At 48.5% G+C, this 17,605-nt stretch overlaps 1 protein-coding gene across 1 annotated transcript in view; it reads right to left on the bottom strand.

Moving 5' to 3' along the window:
* The window catches only part of SHH (sonic hedgehog signaling molecule), a 36,480-nt gene that overhangs the window by 7,827 nt on the left and 11,048 nt on the right, over positions 1-17,605 (bottom strand). The gene's annotated exons all lie outside the window — the stretch shown is intronic.

Genomic DNA, 17,605 nt, shown 5'->3' with positions numbered 1-17,605 from the left:
TGGTGGACTCTGGAGAACTGGGTTCGATTCCCCACTCCTCCACATGAAGCCTGCTGGGAGACCTTGGGCCAGTCACAGTTCTCTGAGAACTCTCTCTCAGCCCCACCTGCCTCACAAGGTGTCTGTTGTGGGAAGAGGAAGGGAAGCCCATTTGTAAGCCGGTTGGAGACTCCTTAAAGGTAGAGAAAAGCAGGGTGTAAAAACCAACTCTTCTTCTTCGAAACAAAAAACCGAGCAGGGCAAGCAGGAAGAAAAAGAACGCTTCCATATTTTAGTGAGGTCATTATTTTTTGGAGTAGCACCTTCAGCCATTTTCTACAAGGAAACAGATCTCTGTAGTCTGGAGATAAGTTGTAATTCCAAGAGATCTCCAGGACCCACCTGGAGGTTGGCAGCTCTAGCTCTCTCAGCCTCTGCCATCACCACCACCACCCATAGGGTTGCCCACTCCGGGTTGGGAAATACCTGGAGATTTGAGGGGGTGGAGTCTGAAGAGGGTGGGATTTAGAGAGGGGAGGGACTTCAATGCCATAGAGTCCAATTGCCAAAGCGGCCATTTTCTCCAGGTGAACTGATCTCTATCGGCTGGAGATCAGTTGTAATAGTGGGAGATCTCTAGCCACCACCTGGAGCTTAGCAACCCTACCCCCCAAGCTGAAACAGAGGGACAATACTGACCTACATCTCACGGGCGCTGAAGGGATTACTGTGATAACATAAGTGAAGTGCTTTGAACACTAAAGGTGCCCAGTGTTGTTAAAGTATCCCTCAACCATGAAGCATACTGGGCTGGCCTAGTCACTAACTTTCAGGCCTAACCTACCTCACAAGGTTGTTGGGAGGGGAAAAAAATAGAAGAGGAAGCCTTGTGTACACTGCCCTGAGCTCCTTAGAGCATGATGGGATAGAAATGTGATCGATAGACAGGTGCATTGATGGCACGATCATAAGTAATGATTTCCAGAAGGGGGAAAAACCCAACTGACCACTTAAGACTGGGAACACAAAGGCATGAGAAATCTTAAGTGTCAAATGGGTGTCTTGAGAAAGAAAGGCTCCCGCTGGTTTCATTTCAGTAGAGATGATGATACCAAAGGATCAGTAAAGCCAGAGCGTTCGGTCCCTTGCGGGTCCCCCAGAACCTAGTGCCTCCGTTCCTGCTGGTGGAGGCCAGCACACTACGCCAGCTTCCTCGGAAATATTTCTTGCCCGAAGCAATCTAGCGCCTCTCGCCAAGCATAAGGGGTGGGTCTCTGGCTCTACCCAGGAAGTTAAACATCAATACTCAAACAAGGAATGTTTTCGGACGCTCAGCCCAGTTCAAATTCACAATCAGGTTGTGTGTGTGCGGGTGTGTTTACTGCTGACTCAAAAACCCTTTCAGGATTCTGTACGACACAAATTCCTCCTGGCTCAGATACCTACTTTCTAAGCACAGAGGCTGGTATCCTGACGGGATGGATAATTACTTCCGTGTAGGGACAATGCATAGCACATTGGGGTTGTTTTGTGCTCTCCAAAATAAGTTGATAGACATTAAGTCTTAAGATTTTCAAATACCAGCAAAGAGTAGGCACATTTAATGGCTCTGGCACCATAAATAGATACTGTAGAAAAGACTTCTTCATCTCAGTGTACATTTTTAGCCTGCCCTTCCGCCCTGGAGATCAGGGCAGTGAATATTTTCTCTCTCTCTTCCCTGTTTTAGCCTCACAACAACCTTGTGAGGTAGGGTAGGCTGACGCAAAGTAGGGGCAGCCCAGTGGAAAACCTGGGGTGGGCTACCCTGGAATGACATTGGTCTTTTGGAATCCTGGCTAGGATCAAGGAATGGATCTGTCATCCACACTACGTCCCTGGGTATTCACCTCTATCTGTTCTGCTTCACAGGCAAGCAATGGGAATTCAGAGGAGGGGCATCAGCGAGGGTAGGATGCCACAGACTCCACCTTCCAAAGCAGCCCTGTTGTCCAGGGGAACTGATCTTTGTAGCTAGGAGATTAGTCATCATTCAAGGAGATCTCCAGGTACCACCCAGAGGTTGGTAGCCCTACTCCGCAGAGAGACCCAAAGCTGCTTACCATCAGGAATACAAAAGTATACAGACCAAAGCAAACAAATCTGGGCTGGTCAGGATCTATTAAGCTAATTATCACTGGACCCAATCTAAGGGCCCAGGGCTAAGAGCCCTTAGGCTTATGCCTAGGGTTGCCAGGTCCCTCTTCGCCACCGGCGGGAGGTTTTGGGGCGGAGCCTGAGGAGGGTGGGCCTTGGGGAGGGGAGGGACTTCAATGCCATAGAGTCGAATGGCCAAAGTGGCCGTTTTCTCCAGGGGAACTGACCTCTATCAGCTGAAGGTCAGCTGTAATAGCAGGAGATCTCCAGCTAGTACCTGGAGGTTAGCAACCCTACTTATGCCCAAGGGCTCATGCCTCTGGTCCTGCCCAAGTGGTGGTGGAGGAGGAGGAAGAAGAAGAGCCTTGCCCCAAAAGCCTCAGTACAAAATGACTCAGGATCCCTCGTGCTCCCTTTGCCTGAGGCAAGCACACGATTACTTAGCATCCACAAATGCAAAACTGGTTTTACTCCACAGTATAGCCTCCTGGGGACGGAAGGCAGTATGGTATCCCCTAATCTCATCCGATCTCAGAAGCTAAGCAGGATCAGCACTTGGGAGACCTCCAAGGAAGACTCTGCAAAGGAAGGCAATGGCAAACCACCTCTGCTCATCCCTTGCCTTGAAAGACCCTTGCTGGGGTCGCCATAAGTCGGCTGCAACTTGAGGGCACACACACAGTCTCCTGAGCCCGAGGACTGGCGTTCCCCTGGCCACTGCTGTTTTCAGCCTGAAAGCTTCTCTGACTTAATTATTGATAGCTGTGCCACTGACCCTCTGCTCAAACAGCAGAGTCCTCTCGGGAGGAATTTGCCTGCTTGGTCAGGCCTGGTCAGCAAGCTTGTTGATGACATTAGAGGTGAGCAGCGAACCAGACCATCCTGGCTGTGTTTCACAGCACCTAATATATTTGGCAATCACCTCTGATCCTGGAAAGAATAGGTATGCATAATGACTAGCATCCATTTTGACTAGTAGCCATGAATACCCCTCTCCTCCATGAACATGTCCACTCCCCTCTTAAAGCCTTCCAGGTTGGCAGCCATCCCCACATCCTGGGGCAGGGAGTTCCACCATTTCGCTATGCATTGTGTGAAGAAAGACTTCCTTTTATCTGTTTTGAATCTCTCGCCCTCCAGCTTCAGCAGACACCCCCCCCCCCCGTTCTAGTATTATGAGAGAGGGAGAAAAGTGTTGTTCAATCCACTGTTTTTTTTTAACGCTCTTTTTAATTTTTGGCAAGACAGCTTCCATTAAAATATTTAGAGCTTGTTTTTCACACAAAAAAAAGTTGTACATAGACATATTGTCCAGTGCTTAATCCAGAACGGAAAACAAAATCTGTGTAATACTTTTTATTGCGGGGGCACCCAAAATGGCACAAAACATTGTGAAAGCTTTCAAGTTCATCAGAACTCTTCATCTGGCCAGACATTCAAAAAAATTTAAAAAATGAAGGAAGGAAAAAAAGGAAATTGAAACCTTGCACAATTGTTTGTGTCATTTTAGGTCCCCCCAATAAAAGGTATTACGTGGATTTTGTTTCTTGTTCCATCCTGTTTGCAAACAAGAACTTTTTTGATGAAAAAATATCAGCATTGACTGCGGCCCACCCCTGTCAGCAATAAGCACAGGAACACATGAAGCTGCCTTACCCTGAATCAGACCCTCGGTCCATCAAGGTCATCATTGTCAACTCAGACTGGAAGCAGCTCTCCAGGGTCTCAGGAGGAGGACTTTCACATCACCTACTACCTGATCCTTTTAACTAGAGATTCTGAGGATTGAACCTGGGACCTTCTGCATTCAAAGCAGAGGCTTTTTCACTGAGCTACAGCCCCTCCCAAAGGCTCTGACTTCCTTTTATCCCACAATTCACCTGACTTATTGCAGAATTTCCTCTGACTTGAGAGTGGATTTTTCAATCTTTATATTGCTTAAAAAATTATTCCCCCCCCCCGAAAAAAAAATTCAGCTGCAATAATGGTGATTTTGGAAGGGTACTTGGTGGGGGGCTGAAGACAAGTATAAAAGTTTTCACTATAACCAAGGAAAAGATTCTAAGATTTGAAATAATAGTTTTGAATCTAGTTTACACATTTCTGCTCCTAGTGAGTCAGAGACACTAAAAGACACTCAGAGGCCTGGCTATTGAGCATCAAGGGGTTTTTTTGGGGGGGTGGGGAGGATAAGGAAATCCCCATCTAGCAAGGAAAGCTGGCTTCAGCTCTGGTGGCCCCTTTCACACATTACATGGTTTTACACCTAATATGCTTTGTGTGCATCAAAAAAACCTAAACCTATGTGTTGGAAATTAGACAGCGAGTTTTGTCTATGTCAGGACAACAAAAATAGTTAACTGTTAATATTTGTTTGCATGATCTCGGGGAACAGTGCTGGCCACTTAGCCAGCGTCAATTGGTCAGTTAAGCTGGTATTGGCCATGTGATGTTCAGTCGCATTCCAAGAAGCAAGAGTTATACTGCCGTTTTGTTGTTAAGAGGGACTTGCTATGCTTAAACACTTCTTCAAGTTATGTGACAGCAAGAGTGAAATAAAAATGAGTTGTAGTTGTGTGTGTGTGTGTGTGTGTGAAGTGCCATCAAGTCATTTTCGACTCATGGCAACCCTATGAATCAATGTCCTCCAAAACGTCCTATCCTTAACAGCCTTGCTCAGATCTTGTAAATTGAGGGCCATGGCTTCCTTTATAGAATCAATCCTTCTCTTGTTGGATCTTCCTCTTTGTAGTTAGAAGCTGTTATTTTATATCCCAAGTTTACCCTCCCTTTACTATAGTAAACATAAGTTTTGTTAAAGAAAGCGCAGTATTTAGAGTCTTTGTGTGTGTTTGTGATCCATAATCCACAAGATCACGATATTTTCGTATTTAATCTCAACACTATGACTGCCACAAGCTTTCATTTGTCAACCCCTGGACCATCCTGTCCGCACTCCTCAGGGATCCAAGTGGCTGCAGGTCCCTGTTAGGGGCACATGTGGTAGCCAACCCAAGTTTTCTTCATGTGTCAAATGGCTCTCATGAGTGTGATGTTCATGAAATATAGAGGAATCCCAAACAATGTACAAGATGTGACCATCGGCCCATCCTTCGTTCATCCAGGGCCAATTCCCAACACAGATTTTGAAAACATAGATGGGAGAGATGACAATGTAAGAAGCAGCCTTGAGGAAACAGGATTAGAAACTAGAAATCAGTTATGAATTTATGAGGAGGTGGCCATAGCTCAGTGGTAGAGCATCTGCTCAGCACACAGAAGGTCCCAGGTTCAATCCCCGGCATCTCCAGTTAAAGGGACTAGGCAAGGAGGTGATGTGAAAGACCTCAGCCTGAGACCCTGGAGAGCCGCTGCCAGTGTGAGTAGACAATACTGCCTTTGATGGACCTTGATGGTGTGATTCAGTATAAGGCAGCTTCATGTGTTCATGTGACTCCCTGATGCTGTAGGTGGCCATCACTTCTTTAGGGGAGGGGCTGTGGCTCAGTGGCAGAGCATCTGCTTGGCAGATGCAGAAGGTCCTAGGTTGACTCCCCTGCATCTCCAGTTAAAGGGACTAGGCAAGTAGGTGATATGAAAGACCTCTCTACTTGAGACCCTGGAGAGCCGCTGCTGGTCTGAGCAGATACTGACTTTGATGGTCCAAGGGTCTGATTCAGTATAAGGCATCTTAATGTGTTCACCCGATAATTTGCTCATCTTCTATCAACCAAAAGATTAATTAAAAAATGTATCCACCCAATTAGCAAACGGAAAGAAAAAGCCTCTTTGGTTAAAACCAGCGTATTCTCTGGTCTTGTCTAGAAACATCTGTCTAAGAAACACCCCAGCTTGACACTTCAGAAGAAAAGGCAGAAAAAGCCTCAGAGCTGATTGAGTTGGATCCGTCCCACACTCCAAACTATTGGCATGCCTAATTGACAGCATTTCCACAGCTCACCTGTAATCCCTACTTAACCTGGGTTAATAGTGGGCCTCTTTTTTGATTATTTTAACTATTGTTATTACAAGCCCTTGGGAGGTTCCATAGCATTCACCAATACAAGCCAAACCAAGACTGGCACTTTCAATTTATGGCACAATCTTATTTATCATTAAAATAAGAAGAGATCAATAAATGGAAGCCATATTACACCCAGTTTTGTTGATGGTTACACGGGGGAAACACAATGGCCATTTATGCATAGGAGGTTTTTTGGATGCACATTTTCCTCATCTAAATTCTCAAAACTCAACAGTAAGTCCCTATGCAGAGTTCTGAGAATTTGGATGGGGGAAATGTACATCTAGAGAGTGGCAAATCCAAGGCAAAACCTCCCATGCATAAATGGCCAGTGAGTTGGATCCAAAACTAAACTTTCTTCTAACAGAGCCAGTGTGGTGTAGTGGTTAAGAGCGGTGGTTTGGTGCGGTGGAGTCTGATCTGGAGAACCTGATTTGATTCCCCACTCCTCCACATGAGCGGCGGAGGCGAATCTGGTGAACTGGATTTGTTTCCCCACTCCTACACATGAAGCCAACAGGGTGACCTTGGGCAAGTTACAGCTCTGTTAGAGCTCTCTCAGGCCCACCTACCTCACAGGGTGTCTGTTGTGGGGAGGGGAAGGAAAGGTGATTGTAAGCCGGTTTGAGTCTCCCTTAACTGGTAGAGAAAGTCGGCATATAAAAACCAATTCCTCTTCTCCTGTAAACCCCCAATTCACCCCTCATACCATTCCTGATGATTCCGTCCCCCCACCCCAGTAGAGTTTTGGGGAGATCAATGGACTACAGAAGGAGAGGCAGGAAAGTGAGGAAATTTTTAGTCTGGATCCACCCCAAGAAGATCTTTTGCTTTAACATCTGGGGAACCACCATCTTTGTATTGAATCTGTAGCTTGCGCATTTCAGTAGACTGAACATCAAGTGTTGCATCCTGAAGTGGTACAAAACATGCCGCTCTGTGTGATGCCAGAAAAGCAGGAGACAAATATTTCAAACATGCAAGCAACTAAATTACAGAGGACCTGCCGGGCAAGATCCAGATGAGATTCCATTAGCTTCAACGGGGAAGTTAAGTCTAGCTGCAAAAAAAGCAGAGACCCCAGATCTGTTGAGGACTGATCATATCACAAGCTAAAAAAAATTATCTCTAGGAACTGTCGTGTTCCAATCCTCCACAACTTTAAAACCAATCATGACTCAGTGGCTTGTGCTGCTTAAGTCTATCAGGATCACACCACAGACTGGCCTCAATACCAGATAATGGCTGTTTGTCATTTCTATGCAATTGAGTGGAGTTAGGTAGAACTCACAGGTAATCGAAGATTTTACAGGACACACCGTTCTTGGATGCATTAGAGCAGTGAACACAGCTATGCCGCAGTTTGGCTTACTCATTCCTTCCATCTACTCAGATCATTTTGGCACAGGAGAGAAGGGGGATGAGCAGGGATTTCTAGCAGCAATTTCACAGTACCTTCAAACTTCAGCTTTCAGGATCCTTGGGAGAAGCCACGACAGCTAAACTGGTACAAAATTGGTCTGCATTTGTGTCATAGCTAAGCCCACTGATTTCCAAAGGATGGGCCTAATCTGGGGATCACTGGATCCCCAATCTGATGGAATATGGAACCAGGATAGAGGAAGCCACACACAGTGCCCCCTGCTTTTGGGAGTAAAGGGCTCATAAGGGCCAGAATGCAGTGGCCACCATGCTTGAGCATAGAATATCATGGTGGCTGAAGTCCTGGCAAGTTCTTGGCTTGACTTCACTAGAGGGGCTGTGGCTCAGTGGAAGAGCATCTCCTTTGTGTGCAGAAAGCCCCAGGTTCAAACCCCAGCACCTGCAGTTAAAAGGGTCAGGCAGTAAGTGATGTAAAAAATCTCTGCCTGAGACCCTGGAGAGCCTCTATCAGTCAATGGTACTGAATCTTGTGGGACCAATGGTCGGATATGATATAGGGCAGCTGCATGTGTTCAGACTTTTGGGGAGGGGCCGTGGCTCAGTGGTAGAGCATCTGCTTGGCATGCAGAAGGTCCCAGGTTCAATCCCTGGTATTTCCAAGGGACTAGGCAAGTAGGTGATGTGAATAGACCCCTGCCTGAGACCCTGGAGAGCCGCTGCTGGTCACAGTAGACAATACTGACTTTGATGGACCAAGGGTCTGATTCAGTATAAGGCAGCTGCATGTGTTCATGTGAGGCAGGATGCTACCCACAGCTGAGAACAAGGAAGGTCACCCCCCCCCAAAAAAAATGTGCCTCCCTCCCTTTTAGGGTTGCCAGGTCCCTCTTGCCACTGGCAAGAGGTTTTTGGCATGGAGCCTGAGGAGGGTGGGGTTTGGGGAGGGGAGGGACTTCAGTGCCATAGAGTCCAATGGCCAAAGCGGCCATTTTCTCCAGGTGAACTGATCTCTATCGGCTGGAGATCAGTTGTAATAGCAGGAGATCTCCAGCCACCACCTGGAGGTTGGCAACCCTACTCCCTTTCCAGACAGTTACTTCCTGCTTTTGGAAAAGACTTTTTAAAAAAGTCCCAATTTCCTCCTGAAAGCAGAAGCAATGCAGGCGCCCAGCGGTTCGATGCCGCTCACCCTCTGTCTGCGGCTTGCAGCCCCAGTTGTTATGGTTTGAAATCAGCCGCTGGAACATCTCCTAATGCTTCTCTCGAGAAGAGCAAAAAGAAAAAAAGAAAAGGAAGATTGGTATTGATTGTTCCAGAACTTTATCAAGGTGGTGGGGGTAGGGGGGAAATGAATCAGCCAGAAATCTTCAGGGGAAAGAGAAGGGGAGACGAATGAGCCATAGGCCTTTTATGTGGAAGAAAACAACACCTTCCGTAACCCCCACCCCGCCCGCCCGCCCCAAGTCCCAGCCTCTGCCCGGGCTTTGTTTGCACACTCAGAGGGCCTTGAATAGATCCAGTTGTGTAGCAGCTTGGCAAACATGCCAGCAAACCGGCAGAGGTGTGAAAATCTGCCCCTTTGAGCAGGCCCTCCGTTCGGGGGGCTCCCTAATTAAAATCCAATAAAGGACGCTCATTGTCATTCGGAGGCCTGTAATAAAGGCAGCCACTCTGAGAAGAGAGGACACTTCCAACGCTTCCCCCCATCCCTATTTGTTCAGGTGCTTGGACCCCTCCATGCCAATTCACACACACCCTCCCCCCACCCCAAACCCCAAGGCCTTCCAACCCCCTATTTGCACAGACTGGGCCACTTTTCCAAAATACTCAAGATGTGTATTTGAATTTGAAACGGAGGAGTTTGCTCTCCCGTACCCCCACCTGCCTCCATTATCCCCCGGTCCCTTTTACTGTGCCTGCCCTCCTCTCCTTTGCCCTCTTGACAGTCATTCAGGCCTTGGGAGGGGGAAGTCGCCTCTTTTGCATTCCAATCTCCAGGATCATACTTTTTGCAAATAGAGATGAGGGGGGAGCTGAAAGCATCTTCCTGCCTGGAACCGCGGCCTGGCTAATCTTCTCATCAGATTCCCAGCCATGCAGCCAGAGCCTGGCCATTCGAAACCAGCTGGGTCGGGCCGGATTCGAGGCAAAGCCATGTTGTGCAGTCACACGACCTCGCCTGACATGCTGCCGATTATTCCTCTCCCTTCCGAGGGTGCCCTGAATGCTAATGCCTGGATTTGGGCCCCCCCGTGGGATTCTGGGCTTCCTGCAACGTGGGACCGGATCAGGGCCGGCCTTGGGAAGAAAGTGGCTTTGTTCCCCCACCCCCACCCCCAAGTGAGGGGAGCCTTCGCTACTGTACAAGAGGGAAAATGTCATTTATTTATTCATTTGTTGTAGAAGAAGGAGAGAGAGAGAGAAATATGGCTCCGGCAGGGCTTTAGATGAGAGCTGGCAAAGCCCAGTAGCTAAAAGTGCCTGCTGGGAATCACTTGGTTCAAATGTCGCCTTTGTAGGTAGGTAGGGTGGCCAACCTCCAGGTACTAGCTGGAGATCTGCTATTACAACTGATCTCCAGCCGATAGAGATCAGTTTACCTGGAGAAAATGGCCACTTAGGCAATTGGACTCCATAGCATTGAAGTCCCTCCCCTCCCCAAACCCCACTCTCCTCAGGCTCCGCCCCAGAAACCTCCTGCTGGTGGTGAAGAGGGACCTGGCAACCCTATATGTAGGGTTGCCAGGTCCTGCCGATAGAGATCAGTTCACCTGGAGAAAATGAACACAGAGGGAGGGGGGATCACAGGGCCCTCCCCCAGACCTATGGCCTTCTAGTGCCCATTTGCCCAGACCCTGTTCCCATAAACCCAAATGGACATAGAATCCCATACCCATAAACCTTGTGCTTCCATTTAGCCAGGGTAGGGAGCACACACAAGTAAATTATCAGACCACAAAGCCTGTAAACATTGGCACGCACCTCTATCCTTCCCCTCCACACACATTTTTATTTCTGCATGAGTCCAGTAGCACCTTAAAGACTAACACAATTTCTGGCAGGGTATGAGCTTTCTGAAGAAGAAGTAAGCTGTGGCTCATGAAAGCTCGTCCCCTGCCAGAAATTTTGTTCGTCTTTAAGGTGCTACTGGACTCCTGCTCTTTTCTACTGCTAGTGACAGACTTAACGTGGCTACCCATCATGATTTATTTCTGCATGTATATAAAATGCCATCAAGTCACAGCTGACGTATGGCGACCCCTTTTTGGGGTTTTCATGGCAAGAGACTAACAGAGGTGGTTTGCCAGTGCCTTCCTCTGCACAGCAACCCTGGACTTCCTTGGTGGTCTCCCATCCAAATACTAACCAGGGCTGACCCTGCTTAGCTTCCGAGATCTGACAAGATCAGGCTAGCCTGGCCCATCCAGGTCAGGGCAGATAAACAGAGGTGGTTTGCCATTGCCTGCCTCTGCTTAGCAACCCTGGTATTCCTTGGTTGTCTCCCATCCTGGTACTAACCAGGGCCAACCCTGCTTAGCTTCTGAGATCTGACAAGGTCAGGCTAGCCTGGGCCATCCAGATCAAGGCATTTATGATGGATTAGTGCTGGTAAGCTGCAGTACTACAGTCCAAGCTCTGCTCACAACCTGAGTTCGATCCCAACGGAAGTCGGTTTCAGGTAGCCGGCTCAAGGTTGACTCAGCCTTCCATCCTTCCAAGGTCAGTAAAATGAGTCCCCAGCTTGCTAGGAGTAAAGGGGAGATGACTGGGGAAGGCACTGGCAAACCACCCTGTAAACATAGTCTGCCTAGTAAACGTCGGGATGTGACGTCACCCCATTAGTCAGGAATAGGGTTGCCAGGTGCCCGCTGGTGGCGGGCAAACTACTGGTAATGTGCCCCTCTTTCCGCCGACCAGCTGAGGGCCGACGGGCAATTGTGCATGCACGCGCGCAAACGCTCACACACAAGATTTGAAGAGAAATCTCCCGCCGATGGTGAGTACGGACCTGGCAACCCTAGTCAGGAATGACCCGGTGCTTGCACAGGGGACCTTCATCTTTAGTGCTGGACTAGTGCTGTGGTAATTCTATGATGGACTAGTGCTGTTGTAATCCCCATATTTGCAAAGGAGGGCAGTTTGAGCCCCAGGCCATCCAAGCAACCTATGCTCTTGGCTGAAGTGAGATTTGCCCTGAGCATTCCCCACCATGCAGCCTATACCTTTAACCACTACACCAGAAGCGAGATGACTTCAGCCTTGCATGGACTTCTTTATTTATTACCATCACTGTGGTCCACCCCCTTTTTTGTAAACAACGCAGCAAGTGTCCATACAGATCATCTTTTGTACCATAAAGATAATCTTTTACCAGCTGCACAGACATGGCTAAAGGATGCAGAACGCACACTTACTCTTGCTCACCAATATTGCCTTGCTGGGTCAGACCCAAATCCCTCTAGAACAGCGTTCTTTGCAAAGAATTACAGCAGCCAATCTGCCCCAGATGGCCCACCAGAAATTGGCCAGTAGAAGAAGAGGTGGTTTTTATATGTCAACTTTCTCTGCCACTTAAGGAAGAATCAAACCAGTTTACCTTCCCTACCACTCCCCACAATAGACACCCTGTGAGGTAGGTGGGGATGAGTGAGTGTGACTAGCCCGAGGTCACCCAGCTAGCTTCATGTGTAGAGGTGGGGAAACAAATCCAGTTCAGATTATCCTCCGCCGCTCATGTGGAGGAGTGGGGAATCAAACCCGGTTCTCCAGATTAGAGTCCACCACTCCAAACCACCGCTCTTAACCACTACACCACACTGGCTCATGGACCATGGCCTACTTTCCGTGCCCTCCTGGATTACGTCACATTGAGGAAGCTGAATTATTTAACCAGCCATGGCTTTTTCTCTTGCGAGGTGGTCTATAAATGGTGCTATAAAATGAAAGTTTCGTTAAAATACGGCTGAGTGGTGGCGGGGGCTGGTGGAGAACTATCCCTTTGGGGGAAAGTTCAGAGAGCATCATCAGAGGAGCAGTTCTCTAACACCCATCTCATGCATGGGGTGGCAGGTAAAATAAAATGAGGGTTGCCACCTATACATTTGGGAGCTGCACGTGCTGTGGAGCCCCAAAACCACCTCCACAACAGACAGAGCGAGCAGAAAGAAGGTACAGGATCCAATCCAAGGTCTGTGCAACCTCATAAGTACCCAGTCCAAGCTGGATGACAACTATGGTTGGACCAGAACCAACAGGTTGAAATTAAATCAAAAGAGTTTCTGTCTAGACATTAGGAAGAATTTTCTAACAGAGCGGTTCCTCAGTGGAACAGACTTCCCTGGGAGGTGGTGAGCTCTCCTTCCCTGGAGGTTTTTAAGCAGAGACTAGATGGCCATCTGTCAGCAATGCTGATTCTATGTCCTTAGGCAGATCATGAGAGGGAGGGCATCTTGGCCATCTTCTGGGCATGGCTTAGGGGTCTCTGGGGGTGTGGGGTGGGAGGTGGTTGTGAGTTTCCTGCACTGTGCAGGGGATTGGACTAAATGACCCTGGTGGTCCCTTCCAACTCTATGATTCTATGAATCCCTATTAATATGCATATGTAATATAATTAGTGAGATATGCTTTGGCCTAGGATATTGGGCATGGAGTAGCGGTCACTGGGGTGTGTGTGGGGGCTGTGGCTCAGTGGTAGAGCATCTGCTTGGCATGCAGAAGGTCCCAGGTTCAATCCCTGGCATCTCCAGCTAAAGGGACTAGGCAAGTAGGTGATGTGAAAGACCTCTGCCTGAGACCCTGGAGAGCCACTGCCGGTCTGAGTAGACAATACTGACTTTGATGGACTTTGATGGTCTGATTCAATATAAGGCAGCTTCATGTGTTCATGTGTAGTTGTGAGTTTCCTGCATTGTGCAGGAGGTTGGACTCGATGACCCTGGCGGTCCCTTCCAACTCTATGATTCTATTCTATGATTCTATGGCTCAGTGCTAAAGCACATGCTTTGCTCATAGAAGGTCCTGGGTTTTGATGTCCAGCTGAGGGATCATCTCAGGTAGCTTGTGTTAGGGAAGACCTTTTCCCTACCTGGCCAGTCAGAGCCGACCAGATGGACCAAAGATCTGTTACAAGATAAGATAGCCTGTCTTAAGACTTTACGCTGCTATGATTCAGCACCTATGCATGTAAAATGGGAATACTGGTACCCTAACCCCCTCCCTTGTGGCTGATGACAGGGTAAACAGGATAGGCTTGGAAAGTAGTTTGCTCACCAAAAGCCTTGGAAGGTGGATTCTATGGGATTGTACCCCATTGAAGCCCCTCCTCTCCCCAAACCCCATTCTCCTCAGGCTCCATTCTGGCCGTTATCTGACCTGTCTCCTCTGAGCATTGCCCAACAACGAACTGCACTTCTAACACCCCCTCTCTGTCTCATCCAAAATATTGACACACACATAGACAAACAAAGGTCTTCCCCCTTCATGCACTCTATAGCCTCATCCGAGGGAACTGTGACTAGGCCAAGGTCACCCAGCAGGCTGCATGTGGAGGAGTGGGGAATCTGGTTCTCCATCGCTCATGTGGAGGAGTGGGGAATCAAACCTGGTTCTCTGGACTGGAGTCCACTGCCCCTAACCACAACACCACACTGGCTCCCTTATAAAACCATAAGAACGTGTTACTGGGTAAACAGGATAGGCTTGGAAAGGATTTCGCTCACCAAAAGCCATTGTAGGTGGGCAAACAGGATAGGGTTGCCAGATCCCTCCATGCCACCAGCTGGAGGTTTCAAGGGCAGAGCCTGGGGAGGGCAGGGTTTGGAGAGGGGAGGGCCTTCAATGCCATAGAGTCCAATTGCCAAAGCAGCCATTTTCTCCAGGTGAACTGATCTCTATGGGGTGGAGATTGGTTGTAATAGCAGGAGATCGCCAGCTAGTACCCGGAGGTTGGCAACCCTACACTCACCAAAAGCCATTGTAGGTGGGTAAACAGGATGCAACCATGAACATTCAAATCTGCCTTGTCCAGCGCCAGATGACTGGTCTATAGAGTCCAGTATTGCCTTCTCTGCCTCCGAGATCTTTCAAGTGGAGATACCAGACTGAGGCCAGGCCCTTCCGCAGGCAGAACTCCAATCCCAACAGCCTCACCAGGCTCGGCCTACTGTCCTGCCGCTCTGCTCAACGAAATCTTCCCTTGAATGGGTGCCCCCCCCTCCCTGGCACACGCCGGCTCCCTTATGCCTTCCTTCTTATGTCAACGGATATATTTAGAGTCAGTTCATTATTGTTTTTTCGCGGCTGCGTGTTTCTTGACACTTTTAAAAGCGTTTTCTCAGCTAAAAGCTGCCATTAAACTGCAGCGGAGATGCCAGGAAACAACCGAGAGGGGGGGAGAGACACAAAACACACACACGAAACCAGCGGTGCTTCTCCCAATCATTCAGCGTTAACTGTTTTTGCTAAAGAGCGACAATTTATGCAAAAAAAAAACCTGCCTGGAAGGAAGGGTTGCTGTGCCCGGCTGGAACAGCAGGTGGCGCTCTAAGAACAGGAGAATGCAGGGATTCCTGGAGGCTTCAGGTGAATGGGATGGGGGCTAAAAAGGATTCGTCGCAAGGAAGAACGATCCAGATCCTGTGAAGGGTTCTGGCACCGTTTACGATCCGGATTGAAACTAACAATCCACACACACACACACAGAGGCATACACGCAGAAGAACAAGAGAAGCAGGACTTAAAAGGCCAAAAAATGAAAGCGTTTCCCTCTCCTTCTGTACGATGGCTTTTACTTTAAAAGCGTTTGATCCTCTGTTCTAACAGACGACAAAATTCTTGTTCCGCACAGAATCTCGTTTCTTGGGGCGAAAGAGGGGGGATCACCTTGTAGGAAACCGGTTTGACCTGCTTCCCCCACACACACATACACACACTGATGTCCAATCAATCTACAAGGGCTGTTGCCCTGGGATAAACGTTTTGAGGATCAGCAAGCTAGTTCACCTGTTCCCTCTCAGGGGGTTACCGCATTATGTATTCCCAGCGATGTATTAAGAGTTTGAAACTGTTATAAGAAAATACTGTTCGCACTTTGTTTGGCCCCTTTAGCTCTGAAGACGTCTTCCAACCATTTTTTAGCCGTGGCATCCAAAAACCCTTTTAAAGCGATGTTTTTTGTAACATTTTCAAACTCTTAATACATCGCTGGGAATACATAATGCGGTAACCCCCTCAGACACGTTAGTCTCTCTACACCCAGAATCTATTTCACTCCAGCACTGACGACCAAGGCCGCTCTCCTACATGCCCCTTTTATTAAGTTAAACGTTAAGGTCGCTCCCACCCCCCACCCCCGCCAGAAGTCTACGGCCATTGAAAACCATTGCTTGGGGATTGGACTGCCAGCTAGTTAAGAGTGGGTTTCTCTCTTTTTTTAAAAAAAGAAGCACCGGGCCATTCCTGACCCATGGGGTGACGTCACATCCTGATATGTTTGCGGGGTGGTTTGCCAATGCCTTCCCCAGTCATCTTCCCTTTACCCCCAGCAAGCTGGGTACTCATTTTACCGACCTCGGGATCGAACTCAGGTCGTGAGCAGAGCTTTTGACTGCAGTACTGCAGCTTACCACTCTGCGCCACAGGGCTCTTTCTCTCTTTTTACTAGAAGTCTTAGCAACCACTTAGTGCCAGTTGTAAGGTGGAAGTCATGCTTCAGTGAAGTCTTCGGCCACAACATTCGTGGGGGGGGAGGAAAGAAAGGAGGGACCCTTTCTTCTCCCCTGTAAGGGAAGGGTGTCCGGTAGTTCTAACTCACACCTCATTGTAAGGGTGTGACCCTGCCCGTGACCTTTTCACATAAAGCTAGATGTCTTTTACAAAGGGCAGGCAGATTCTCACAGGTCAGTTCTGTTTGACAAGATTGTTATCTGGAACCTCCAGCTTCAAGGGCAGTATACCTCCGGGTTGCGAGATGCTGAGAAACAAACAGGGCCCTGCACGCCCTCCTTCTGGGGAACATCTGGGTAACAGCTGTTGGGCACAGAATGGTGGCCTGGATGGACCCTTGACCCAAAATTGCTCTTATGTTCTTCAGGGAAAGAGTTTCTCAGGGCCTTGGTAAAATGAGAAGTCTTTTCCCACCAGAGACCTTAAAGCGAATATTGCAAGCTGCAGGGCTACCAAGGAACCAACGGGATCTTTGGCTTGGGTTGTTCACTTGGCCGGTTAACCATTCTGCCTCCACCCATGTCCATAGTTTAATTGTGGAACTCCCTGCCCCAGGATGTGGTGATGGCTGCCAACTTGGAAGGCTTTAAGAGGGGAGTGGACATGTTCATGGAGGAGAGGCTATTCGTGGTTCCTAAAGCCAGTGTGGTGTAGTGGTTAAGAGCGGTGGTTTGGAGCAGTGGACTCTGATCTGGAGAACCAGGTTTGATTCCCCACTCCTCCACATGAGCAGCAGAGGCTAATCTGGTGAACTGGATTTGTTTCTCCACTCCTACACACGAAGCCAGCTGGGTGACCTTGGGCAAGTTACAGTTCTATTAAGAGCTCTCTCAGTCCCACCTACCTCACAGGGGAGGTGGGGAGGGGAAGGGAAGGCAATTGTAAGCCGGTTTGAGTCTCCCTTAAGTGGTAGAGAAAGTCGGCATATAAAAATTAACTCTTCTTCTTCTAGTCAAAATGGATACTAGCCACAATGCATACTTATTCTCTCCAGAATCAGATGAGCATGCCTACTATATTAGGTGCTTTGGGACACAGGCAGGATAATGCTGCTGCAGTTTGTGGGCTTCCTAGAGGCCCCTGTGTACAGACTGCCAGACTTCATGGACCTTGGTCTGATCCAGCATGGCCTTATGTTCATATCGCTCAGCCCCCTTCACCAACTGTCACGTAACCTACCACACACCACGGAGTAACTCTACACCACCTAGCTCTTCAGGGGGTGCTCACCAGCTCCCTCCCCCCCCCCAGTTTCTGGCATTATCTGCTCAGTTTCCCCAGAGCGCTATGCTAGCCCTGTCCCTCTAAGATATAATAAACTGCAACTATTCGTTTCTGGATAGTATGCAGCATAAATAC

This window comes from Euleptes europaea, chromosome 11 (assembly GCF_029931775.1).
Source record: "Euleptes europaea isolate rEulEur1 chromosome 11, rEulEur1.hap1, whole genome shotgun sequence".
Taxonomy (NCBI): Eukaryota; Metazoa; Chordata; class Lepidosauria; order Squamata; family Sphaerodactylidae; genus Euleptes; species Euleptes europaea.
Note: the sequence above shows the minus strand (reverse complement) of the source record. Positions and strands in the feature narration are given on the sequence as shown.